The sequence below is a fragment of the Adiantum capillus-veneris genome, chromosome 20 (assembly GCF_014529385.1).
Source record: "Adiantum capillus-veneris isolate H3 chromosome 20, ASM1452938v2, whole genome shotgun sequence".
NCBI lineage: Eukaryota > Viridiplantae > Streptophyta > Polypodiopsida > Polypodiales > Pteridaceae > Adiantum > Adiantum capillus-veneris.
Window position 1 is genome coordinate 130510561 of NC_140950.1, and position 13498 is coordinate 130524058.

The 13498-nt window shown below is 47.4% G+C and overlaps 1 pseudogene; it reads right to left on the bottom strand.

Moving 5' to 3' along the window:
- Positions 1–4793: 4793 nt before the first annotated feature.
- On the bottom strand, positions 4794–9495 carry LOC147433236 (uncharacterized; annotated as a pseudogene).
- Positions 9496–13498: the final 4003 nt, after the last annotated feature.

Here is a 13498-nt window from a genome sequence, read left to right on the forward strand (position 1 = left end):
TATTGGGAGTATTTTAAAGAAGCAATTTTGCATGCTGGTAATGAAATTATGGCCGAGGAAATGGGAGACCAGGATGAGCAGGTACCAAATTATGAAGAATTTTGGAAACAGGTTTGTGCAAAATTAGCAGCAAAGCAAGATGCTTTAAGAGATGTTGCACAGATTGAAGAGCCAATGAAATCAGTTTAGGTTTTCTAGAATTACCTAAAGCTAATGGTTATGTCAATAGCAACCTAGATGAAGCTAATAATGAAGATGCCAGTTGTTTTGATGTCAACACACCAAGGGACATTATGCATGTGGATTATATACAGGTATGTGAAAAATCTTTGAATCTAAAATAGGATGCTTGCCATGATGTGGAAACCGCACAGGATACCATGGATGTGTTCTTTGATACATTTGAATAGGAGCAAGAGTCTAAATTTATTATGGAGGAAGTGTGTATATGTGGTGATGTTGCTGAACAGGATGAGGAAGGCATCATTGATGCTTTCCTGTGTGACTTACATGCATGTGGTTCAGTATCTGGTGATACCCCTTATGAAGGGAATTCCAATTCAGAGGGGGTGCAGGTTTTACAGCAGGAGGATGGGCTTATAGTAGACACTGAACTTTTTGAAGAAGAGCAAGTAGAAGACTTATGCATAGACAAGCCTATGAGTGAGAGTGATGCTCCAAACATTACAGACGCAGAGAGTACTGGAGATCTTCCGTGTGATAAAGTGGATGATGAGGGAATGGGGTACCAGCACGTGCATCAGGATTTTAAAGCTAGAAGAGATAAAGATGGTATACCGGATCATCTACCAAGGTGGCAAGACAACCAAAATTTTCAAAAGATGTTTACCAATTTGATCGGAGGATATGCACGGTATGGGTTTTTTATTTTATTCCCCTTACTAGTCATCATGTCAGGAATCTTATGGTTGCCAACAGAGGGGAGTATTTGCTCATATGTGCATGCCAAAGGACAAATTCTGTTCCCATTTACCGACAGGGTTTGGGTGCTTTCACTTGATTCTGGACAGGTTTCCCTGTTTTGTAAAGAATACAGGTGCTATGTGCTCAACATGAAGTTGAAACCGAGAGAATCTGACAAATTTTGGAAGAAAATTCAACATGGTTGCATGCTATTGGGGTCAAGCTATGGTGTTATGTTATGTGACGCTTTTAGAGTATTCATACAATATGGGTTTTTGAAGCTGCATATTTCGGAAGGGTTTCATGAAGCTCCAGTGTTTGGACAATTCCTTATTATTCCATTTGATCCAAGAGGACTAGCAGGTGTTTATGGTTTGAGCAGGGCATGCCTCTGTGCCATAAAACAAGGGTTCATTACGTTTTATATTGAACAAGCTTATGCTTATAGATTTGATGCAGTTGGCACATACCGGAGGATGTGCAGGTTCAAAGGGGGTGGATGTTGTGTCGCTTTGCAGGCACGATGAGAAAAGGCAATATTGAGAGACATTTGGAAGTTTTTATCAAATTATGATTTATGCTAGAGTTTGATTATGTCATTGAATGCTTGACATGTATGCTAACTATGGTTTTTAAAGGCCAGAAAGGCTCTACGAGGGCCTAAACAAGGTGATGGATAGCAGTGTCCAAATTGCTAATTTTATGAGCGAGATGGTGGTTCTTAAGGTGCTTTCCATGCTGGTCCAAACCGCATGACAAAATGGAGCTACATAGAGAAAGATATGTCAGTGTGAGGTTGGAATGCTTTGCAGATCCTTGACGGATTGGACAAGTACATGTGAATGATCTGTTCTTAAGGTGCTTTCCATGCTGGTCCAAACCGCATGACAAACGGAGCTACATAGAGAAAGATATGCCAATGTGAGTTTGGAATGCTTTGCAGATCCCTGACGGATTGGACAGGTACAAGTGAATGATCTGAGCTGATGTTTATGGATAAAGTTGAAGTGCTCAAGTTGTGGATCCTATCGTTCTTTCCGGTTTGGCAATTGGAGTCACGGGTAGCAAGCTATGAGCTGTCAAAGTTGGGACGGGGGCCGGTTTTGGGGCGAAATGGTTGGATTGGGAGATGTGCCATCAGAGATTTTTGGCTACTTATCAATGTTCTTATGAGAAGTGTGTGAAGAATCGAGTCAACAAGAGCTGACAGCATGTCAATTGGGATCCAATGTGCGGAGATATGGCTTATTGAATTTGGTCGGGATGTATGCCAAATGTGGACCGCTACGGAAACATTTTTTTTAATGCCTTGACTACATGTAAGCCGAATTATGTGTGTGTTTTGAAATGCACAGTAAGTGCTTTACGGGCTGCAAAGGGAAGGTTTTCTCCAAATGCATTCACCTATGCTTTCACCTAAGAATGGCCGCCCAAAAGCCTTGGCCTATGGCAAGATGGGGAGAGGATTATGAAAAAAGACAGAGGAGTCTGGGAGGAAGGGACTTTTGGTGACAGCTTTTGTGGGAAGGGGCTGTGGGCATGAGAAGTGGGGCCGTTAGTGATGTATGAACAGAGCCACCGAGTGCATGGAGTCCACTGCAGCAGCTGGTAGGTCGAGTGGCCGTGTGGGAACGAAGGCCAAGGTAATTGATTTTTTTTATTTTTTTGTGAATGGCTATAAAAGAAACCAGTAGCAACGTCGCTACTGGTCGTTGGAGAAGAAAGGGCAAGAGTTGGCACTGCAAGTGTGCATGGGGCGGCGGCATGCAGGGGAAAAGTCGAGAGATGAGAGGGGGAAGGCGGCCAGAGGGAGTGGGTGGTAAGCAAGAGAAAGGAGGGCCACCAGGACACGCTGTAGAGACCAAGGGAGGGCCGCCAGTGATGGGGGGCCGGGGGATGCAGAGGAGGGGTTCACAGCAGCCTATGTGGGAGATCCTTTGTGATGCAGGCTTGGGGGATCTCCATGGGGTTGGGAGCCGAGTTGCCCAGCTACAGGAGGTCGAGTCCATGAAAGGAGAGATTGGGTGCTACTGTGAGGAGCACAGAGCCGTGCTGCCGCAACAAGGATTGGTTGTCGAGAGCAGTCAAAGGAGGTTGTGCTACATATATGGAGGCTATTGTAACCAGGTTCGAGAGCGTGAGGAGGAGCAGGTGGGTGCAACATCAGAGGGTTGTTGCCTTTGGATGCTTGCGAGCAAGGAGGCTCGGTGCTAACATCACGAGCTCGATCTCTCTCTATCTCTCGTCCTTGTGCCCTAGCTCGAAGCTCTAGCTCATAAGAATCCATGGATACCTCTATTGGTTATCTATCTCACAAGAATCCATACATAGCTTGATTGTTTAGAAGCTCTCTTTATTGGCATCTCCATATCTTCATATCCCTCATAGCATTAAGTTATATCTACCTTTTAATTAACCTAGAAAGCTTTAGACTCTTTGATTTCTTGACGACAGAGACCAACAAGAAGGAGACACGTTTGTAAAAGCTGCAAGGGACAAATCATAAGACGATCTCCTTCAAATTGGACATCAAATAAAAATATTTCATATGATGTTAACTCATGAATAGAGTAAGGGTCTGGGCGAGCATTGGTGCAAGAAGGATGGATTCAAAAGCTTGATACGGAGCCAGCCTGTGATCATTGCGGGCTCGGGTGCATGCCGCCAACAGCTTGATACGGGGCCAGCCTGTGATCATTGCGGGCTCGGGTGCATGCCGCCAACGACGGCTTGAGCATGCAACGGGCAAGAACCGACCTTATGATCAGCTGGAGGACCAGGCAATAGGAATTCAACGTGTATGGGTGCCATTGCTCAAGATTCTATCATTACCCATGTTTTTGAGTTAAGAGTTTTGATGTATACCGAGGGTCAATTTCAACCATACTTTGTACATGAATTGGGAGATTGAATGAAAGCAGGGTTAGGTCACATTTGTGTGGTAAATTTTTTGTTGTTTCAAGATTGTTGCCTCTTTCTCTGTCACAGCCAGAAGCCCAGTGCTTTCCCGATCAGCCATGGTGAATCATGCTCTTCGATAGCCACTCTCCAATATTGCCACCTGGCATCCTGCTATCACAGGCTTCCCATAGTGTCCTTGCAAGGCAATGGTTCAACATGGCATCCAATGTCAGGGTGTTATGCTACGCTGAGCACCTACTCTTGCATGGCATCCAGCCCCGCCGACGTCATCTACGTGCAAAATGTCCATGTCCCTCCGTGACATGGACATCTTGGATGACACATCCATGGACACATCTCGCATCACTCATTTTCCTGGCCTTCCATCGATCAAGGCTCAATCTCCTCACACATTGTCACATCACAAGCTCTCACTCTTCAAAACCAAATTACAAGGACATTCATTAGCTTGGCCTTCCACATATCATGAATAGGCTTATAGGTTGAACTTAGTTTGAGAGGTCTCGAGTTGAGAGGGGCCGAGTTTCATGAGGCTAAGCTAGGACAGGCATAGCTGAGTAGGGCTAGGCTACAATGGACTGAGTGACGCTGGAAGGGGGAAATGGGAAAACCACCTGCACATAAACTCGATGCCTCTATATAGCTCAGTGATCTCACAGCACCCCTATCCCCTAGCAAACACACATCCAAATACACAATCTGCAAACAGCTATTGTCCAAGCCCAATCCCGACCATCCCAACTATCCATACCCGACTCCCTAGCATGCAATCATAACCTTTATCCTCAACCCTTCAGAGAGCATTTCCATCCACACAAAAAACTAATCCGATCTCATTCGACACCTCACGGTCAAAGACTAACTACACAAACTTGCATAGGCCATAAACACAGAGGTAACACACATCGGAAATGCCCATATGTCTGACATACAACTAGACACAAACGCGAGAGAGAAGATTAACACTAATTTGAGAATAGAGTGGACAAATACAACGCAAACTCTTCATAAAAAAGTGTATGATGCTCTGAACACACTGATGATCTCCCACTTTCAGTGCTCGATTGACTCCTTGCCTCCTTCGCTTTTGATCATCTTCACTTGATATGGCATGCCCCTTGTGAGTCGGTCCCGGCCACGCCAAGCAATTGCGTGGTCAACAAGGCCGCCCACCTCCTGTACTCACTTGCTCGGCCAGCCTCTCGTGACTCCAATCACCGCCACCATGGGCACCATCCCTTGTTCAAGGCCATAACCTTTCAGTCGATGACCCACCATCTCAAAACGGCTCTCCCTTGTCCATTACAGGCCACCCTCAGCAGCGCTCACAAGCTTATCTTTCATGCCGGGTCTCCCACAAGACAGCGTCACCTCTCAGCAATTCCTTGTCCTCTCCAACTAGCAAGCTGTCCGCCCTGCAGCCCCGTCTTCAACCCCCTTACCATGCAGCCAACTCCTGGCCCTTCACCTCCTCTTCCCTCAATCACCACCTATATAATGGCAACCTTCCCCTGCATCACCTGCAGCCCTTCCTTGTCGAAACTTCGCCACCCCTGGCTGCCGCAACCTCGGCCTTCCACCTTCTCTTGCTTACCCTGTGACGCCACCTCGTGGCTTCCAACCTCCACCTCTGCAATCGGCCAATAGCGACCTCGCTATTGGTCGCTTCCTCTATCAACAGCCCCCCGCCCCCCTCATGCAACTGTCGTGCCCCTTTTGTATTCACCTGGCAGGCTTTCCTTACGCAACTGGCCATGGCCCTTTCCTTGCTTTTCATGGCACGCCACCTCAACTGGCTCTCCTCCCTCTGCATGGCGCCAACTGCAGCAACCCGTTATTTTTTTATTAAATTAAGAGCTTCACAAAGCTTTTGGTCTTCGCCCCCTTGCGCACGCCGCAATATCCCGACCTTCGAATGCCTCCTTTAAATGCGAGCATCGATCTCCGTGATTCCTAATCTCTGAGAGGATCACATAATAGGCCCCCTGACAATATCTCTCGATCATCGAGATGTAGTACACTTGACTTCAAGCACCCAAAAAAGTTTGAGCTCGCCGAACTCGAGCAACCATTTTGTCTACTTCATGGCATCAGTTGACGACGACGCTCACCAAACTTTGACATCCTTAAGCTCCAGTTTCGTTAAGCTAGAAGTCACCATAAGCCTATTGAATGTCGCATCGGACATACACATCACTTTGAAACCTGCTCAAAAATGCATCTGATACCTGCCAAAGTCTGATACCATCATCCTGATTAATAACGGGCACCTGCTGCTGGCTTCTCCCTGTGTCGACACAAATTGGCTGTACCATCATTCATGCTCAACCACATGAATGCTCAACCACATGAATGCTCAACCACATTATTATTTAGGTATAATAAGTATGTATAGAGAGAACGATAAAAATAGCTACATAGACTGCATAGGAAAGATAATAATATAGCGGCTATATAGATAGGATAGAGATAGAGAGAAAAGCATCTGCTATTGCATCACCCGCCAGGGTCAAATGGAAAGCTCGAAGCTTCCCCAAGCATGACATAGAGTCCACCTGGATCAATTATAAAGCACTGGCCGTGGCCATCTACCTGTACAACATATATCTTCAAGTCTTCCTTTGCACCTGTAGACCAATAGACACCATCCTTCTAGCTCTTCATAGCATGGAGCTTCGTCACCCTGCATCCACAATTCTTTCTGTCAATCATAAGCATACCTTCGATACCTCGAAGCACCCGTACCACAAGCAGCTATCCTGTCACTTGCTAGAGAACCCTCCATAGTGTAGTCTTCTGCAAAAAAGCCTTGCCACTGACACAAAGACACCTGTAAAGCAACCTCCCATAACACATGTATCCATAGCATCCCATAAAATAGCAAGACCCTGCCATTTGCCTCCACTTGATGCATAGCCAAGCAAACCTGATCCCTTTGCAAACCTGTATCCCAACCCTCTGAAAATGGCTCCAGGCCCCCTTCTCATACTCAAGAGCATGACCTGCCAGAGCTTCAACCTGCTCATTAAATACCTCATCACCTGTAAGGTTGGCGACACTTTCCTCGTTGCATGGAGCCTCGTGCTCATAGGCTGCACCTGTCTCAGCTTCCATAGAGTCATCTGCCAGAGCCAACTCTCCACGGCCACACACAAACCCTGAAACTTCACCGTGCACCTCAACATGCTCACCAAGGCAAGGTTGCCCCACCCCCTGCATAGACAAATGAACCGAACATACCTCCGCTTCTGCTTCTATCTCCTACAAGTCATCCTCGAAAACCTGCTCTTCAACCAAACTGGATGCACAATCCAACCATACCTCGTCCTCCAATAGGGACTCACCATCATAGGACACAAGAGATGGTTGCTCGACTGGCAGATCCACACAAGGTGTAACACTGTACTTCTCTTTGACCTTCAAATGGTTGGCAGGCAACTCGCATACATTGTTCATCCTTTCATCCACAAGAAAAACATCATAGGTCTCATACCTAGAAGACCGGGATTCTGTCTCCCATGTAGCATCTGTGTCCAAAGCACTGCTAGAGCTATGAGAGCTGTCGGACTCCTCTTTCGAACTTGCTAATTCTTGGACCACTACTGCCTTCCTCATTGCTGGCTTTGGAACTGGCACCTCTTCTTCAAAATCTTATATCCCCTCGCTCTCTTGAGGAAGCAAACTGGGTGGCACTCTGAATATGCCTCGCTGTATCTTTTGAGCCCTGGTTGGCACTTCTTCTACCTTCTCTAGCCTGGAATCAGCTTCACGTGCTTTGATCACATTCATATCAATAAAAAAAGGAGCTTTTACCTCTTGATGCTCATCAATCTGTTTGGCCCTAGGTCCACTGGCTACCATGATGGTAGACTTAGCAATCCTGCCTCCATCTTTTTCTTCATCTTTCGGCCCTTTGCTCTGGCAACTTTGACGGCTTTATCATAGGTACTTGGATCTTCATAATCGACTCTCTCACGAACGTAGGGATGCAAGCAAGAAAGAAACCTTTCCAGCTTAAAGTATTCCACATGGGTTGCTTGGGTAGCAGCCGCAAAATCCCCCCAATAAGCTTCAAATTTATCAACAAAAGCATCAAAATTTGCACTTACTTCGTGCTGCAAACCTTTGATCTTCGCATCTGCTTCCGAAGCCGACACCACCTTTCGATACCTCTATAGAAAGTGCTCTCGAAATCCGATCCAAGTCTGCTTGTGTGCATCTTCCAAGCCATCGAACCAAACCTTTGCTTTACCTCACAGCACCAAAGGTAGAGTTCGGAGCTTTGCTTCGTCACCTGGCATCCGCAGTACCGTTAGCATAAACAGCTCAAAATTAGCAAGCCAATCATCTGCATCTTCATCTCCTTTGAAGACTGAACCAAATTCCTGCTTCATTTTGACTCACGAGCACCTTATTAGGAAGCAATCAGTGGGTCCTCAGTGGGGGCACGACAAGATGGAAAGGGAGATGGGAAAACCACCAGCACATAAACTCGATGCCTCTATATAGCTCAGTGATCTCACATCACCCCTATCCCCTAGCAAACACACATCCAAATACACAATCTGCAAACAGCTATTGTCCAAGCCCAATCCCGACCATCCCAACTATCCATACCCGACTCCCTAGCATGCAATCATAACCTTTATCCTCAACCCTTCAGAGAGGATTTCCATCCACAAAAAAAACTAATCCGAGCTCATTCGACACCTCACGCTCAAAGACCGACTACACAAACTTGCATATGCCATAACCACAGAGGTAACACACATCGGAAATGCCCATATGTCCGACATACAACTAGACACAAACACGAGAGAGAAGATTAACACTAATTTGAGAATAGAGTGGACAAATATCAAGGCAAATGACTCCTTGCCTCCTTCGCTTTTGATCATCTTCACTTGATATGGCATGCCCCTTGTGAGTCGGTCCCGGCCACGCCAAGCAATTGCGTGGTCAACAAGGCCGTCCACCTCCTGTACTCACTTGTTCGGCCAGCCTCTCGTGACTCCAATCACCGCCACCATGGGCACCATCCCTTGTTCAAGGCCATAACCTTTCAGTCGATGACCCACCATCTCAAAACGGCTCTCCCTTGTCCATTACAGGCCACCCTCAGCAGCGCTCACAAGCTTATCTTTCATGCCGGGTCTCCCACAAGACAGCGTCACCTCTCAGCAATTCCTTGTCCTCTCCAACTAGCAAGCTGTCCGCCCTGCAGCCCCGTCTTCAACCCCCTTACCATGCAGCCAACTCCTGGCCCTTCACCTCCTCTTCCCTCAATCACCACCTATATAATGGCAACCTTCCCCTGCATCACCTGCAGCCCTTCCTTGTCGAAACTTCGCCACCCCTGGCTGCCGCAACCTCGGCCTTCCACCTTCTCTTGCTTACCCTGTGACGCCACCTCGTGGCTTCCAACCTCCACCTCTGCAATCGGCCAATAGCGACCTCGCTATTGGTCGCTTCCTCTATCAACAGCCCCCCGCCCCCCTCATGCAACTGTCGTGCCCCTTTTGTATTCACCTGGCGGGCTTTTCTTAAGCAACTGGCCATGGCCCTTTCCTTGCTTTTCATGGCACGCCACCTCAACTGGCTCTCCTCCCTCTGCATGGCGCCAACTGCAGCAACCCGTTATTTTTTAATTAAATTAAGAGCTTCACAAAAGCTTTTGGTCTTGGCCCCCTTGCGCACGCCGCAGTATCCCGACCTGCGAATGCCTCCTTCAAATGTGAGCATCGATCTCCGTGATTCCTAACCTCTGAGAGGATCACATAATAGGCCCCTCGACAATAGCTCTCGATCATCGAGATGTAGTACACTTGACTTCAAGCACCCAAAAAAGTTTGAGCTCGCCGAACTCGAGCAACCATTTTGTCTACTTCATGGCATCAGTTGACGACGACACTCACCAAACTTTGACATCCTTAAGCTCGAGTTTCGCTAACCTAAAAGTCATCATAAGCCTGTTGAATGTCGCGTCCGACATACACATCACTTTGAAACCTGCTCAAAAATGCATCTGATACCTGCCAAAGTCTGATACCATCATCCTGATTAATACCGGGCACCTGCTGCTGGCTTCTCCCTGTGTCGACACAAATTGGCTATACCAACGCCGCTATTGAGCTGAGAGCTATTAGAGAAGATTTGGTGAGCTAAGCAAGATGAAGACAAGCAAAGCTATATGGGAGAGAAATCATTGAACAGAGAGGTAGTCAAAGAGAGTACTTTGAATAGAGAGGTCTACACAAAGAGTGCTTGAACGAGAACTTGCACGGGTTCACATGTGAGTGGCCAATTGGACTTTAGTGTTTTTTTGAGACAGAATTTATTGTCAGGTTTGACTTCCCAATGGATTTGAAGGTGATTTCATATTGGATTTTTCTCCTTGACAAGAGTGTTGGCTTCCTATGTTTAATATATGTTTACTATTTAGATTTAAATTATCACTATAGATCTTAAACACTGCAATGATTATCGGAATATCTTTTGTGCAAATTAATGTCCTATCCATGGCCATAACTATAATCTATACTTCTATTATGCAGCTTGAGGTTTTGAAGCTCAAAGAGCCCCTCCACGTGTCGCATGCTGGAGGGGTGAACTTTTGGACTTTTTGGCTTTTAAAAAAAATTTGGGTCAAAAAAATTTGCGCTGACTTGAATAGACAATAGAAACGATGGGTTAGCCTGTTGCTCGTGCATCCGATTCGAGTTTCGATGCTACCTTTAATGCATCCGACGAACACGCCTGAGTCACAGTGTGTGTGTGTGTGTGTGTGTGTGTGTGTGTGTGTGTGTGTGAGGCCTGCCCGTCGTGGATGCCCTGCCCAATCCTACGATGGAGAGCCCAATCAAGGCAAGCTTCGTCTTGCGTGTGTGTGTGTGTGTGTCTGAGAGAGAGAGAGAGAGAGAGAGAGAGAGAGAGAAGATCTGCAGCAGCTGCTGCATGTGAGAGTGAGACAAAGAGAGCAAAGAACCCGCCTGAGTCACAGTTTCTGTGTGTGTGAGGCCTACCCGCCGTGCATGCACTGCCCAACCAAGAGTACGATGGAGAGCCCGATTAACGCAAGCTTCGTCCTGCGTGTATGCGTGAGAGAGAGAGAGAGAGAGAGAGAGAGAAAGAGAGAGAGAGAATATCTCCTACTGCTGTTGCGTGTGAGAGTGAGACAGAGAGAGCAAAGAAGAAGAAGAGAGTTTTAACGTCACTGCACTCGAGGACTGTGTGTGCGTGACAGAGGGAGAGGGGGAGAGAGATAAGATCGCGAGTCAAGAATTACTGTCTGCGCGGCTCGCTGTGTGTGCGGCTCGAGGTGAGTATAAGGTTTCTCTCTCTCTCTCTCTCTCTCTCTCTCTCTCTCTCTCTCTCTCTCTCTCTCTCTCTCTCTCTCTCTCTCTCTCTCTCTCTCTCTCTCTCTCTCTCTCTCTCTCTCAGAGCCTTGGCATCCAGCGTGGCAAGACATGCACACCTTCAATCTGCAGGTGCTTGGTACCACTCTGCAGAAGCGGGAGTTGTATGTTCCATTAATTAGCTCGGCAACGAATTTGCTCACTCTTCAGAGAAAATATGGTCTCTCTCTCTCTCTCTCTCTCTCTCTCTCTCTCTCTCTCTCTCTCTCTCTCTCTCTCTCTCTCTCTCTCTCTCTCTCTCTCTCTCTCTCTCACACACACACACACACACACACACAGCCTTGGCATTCAGCGTGGCGAGGCAGGCAAAAGGTCACGTTCGTGGTCTACAAGACGACATGCACACCTTCCATTGAGAGGAGGCCACAAACTGTAGGTGCTTGGTACCACTCTCTGAGATCAAAGCGGTAGCTGTATGGTCCATTAAGCTCAGTGATGAAGCTGAAGCTGCTACGATTCGCCATAGAATATGGAGCTTCCGACATTGAGCCCTCTCACACTCTCATCATGCTCAGCTAGCTGGCTAAATATATTGTTGGCCGAGCTTCTCACGTCAACGCTCCAGTTATCAATAATGGTGCTTGGTGCTTGGGTCCATTAAACTCAGCGATTGATCAGCTGAAGCTGCTACTACATGCAAAGAATTAGCTCAGTGTGCAGCTCGGTGGCCGAGCTTCTCAACTCAACGTTGTGCTTATCAATAATGGTGCAAGATATTGACATGAGGGCACAAACTGTAGGTGCTTGGGTCGTATAAGGCAAGGTTAGAGTTTGGCCGGTTAGTATTGAAGCTCATGAGCTCAGGGTAAGGGCCAGAATTAGGGTTACTAATGGGATTGAGCTCACAAACGTTAGGGCTGGGGTTTGTGTCAAAGTTGAGCTCAAGTTCAAGGTGAGAGCTGATTGCCAGCCAAGGTGACCGGAGAATAGCCGCTTGACTAAAACGTAGGTCAATGCGATGCTTGCACGGTTCGATCTCGACATCTAGGTGTCGAGTGGTTGATGCTCTACCTCTACGCTTGCACGCACACACATGATGCATCCTTGCGAGCTGTTGTACATAAGGTAAACAAAGTGCCCCCCCCCCCCCAAAAAAAAAAAAAAAACACGTGACCAGCACAGCAGGTCACCTACACTTGCACGGGGGCAAGCACCCCGATATATAACTTCTCAGCTAGGTGCTTGATGCAGCGGTAGGAGTGATGAAGGGGCGATCCGGGAGCCCTCCCATGTACCTCACACTTCGTCCAATCCACAACAAAAATCTCTCTCTCTCTCACCCGAGTCTTGACGCTCGGCAACCCCCTCTCTCTCTACCTATCTCTCTCCTCCACGTGACAGCGGTGCCTTTTTTGACGTCCAAGCTAACTAAGAATCTTGATAGATTCTTCTTAATGAAGCAGCACAAAAAAGATTGGCCACACTTATTTAGGGTGTAAAAAACGTTTTTCAGACATACAAAATGCCTTCTATATATACTTCTATTATGCATCTTAAATTTTTGAAGGCCAAAGGGACCCTCCACGTGTTGAGCCCGCAAGCATTTGAAGTTTGCCTTGCTATTCGCCTGCCACAACCGCCCAGCCTCTTCGCAGGCATGACGTTGAGCCGGTCGAGGCATCCCATGCAGTTGCAAGATGCATTGAAGGCACCTGCACCTACGCATCATCGCGTCAACTCCTGGGACCTCAACCCTGATAGCTGTGCGCGTTGTGTGTGTGTGTGTGTGTGTGTGTGTGTGTGTGTGTGTGTGTGTGTGTGTGTGTGTGTGTGTGTGTGTGTGTGTGTGAGAGAGAGAGAGAGAGAGAGAGAGAGAGAGAGAGAGTGCAATAGCCATGTCGCCGTCTCCTGAGTGTGTGTGTGTGTGAGAGAGAGAGAGAGAGATGTAGAGATGTACGAGTGCTTTTGCTCCTAGCACTCTCGCAGACTCGGCGCTCGCAGGCTCTGTGTGTGTGAGTCAGTGTGACAGTGTACACTGTAACTTGTGAGAGTGTACTATGTAAAGAGAGCGATGTACGACTGAGGAGAGAGGGACGACTCATATGGTCCATGGATGCAATAGCCGTGCACAAAGCTTGGGTGTGTGTGTGTGTGTGTGTGTGTGTGTGTGTGTGTGTGTGTGTGTGTGTGTGAGAGAGAGAGAGAGAGAGAGAGAGAGAGGGAGAGAGTGTGTTAGTCCTGGAAGGCTCTGTGTTTGTGAGAGTGTGACTTGTGAGAGTCTAGAGAGAGTGATGTAC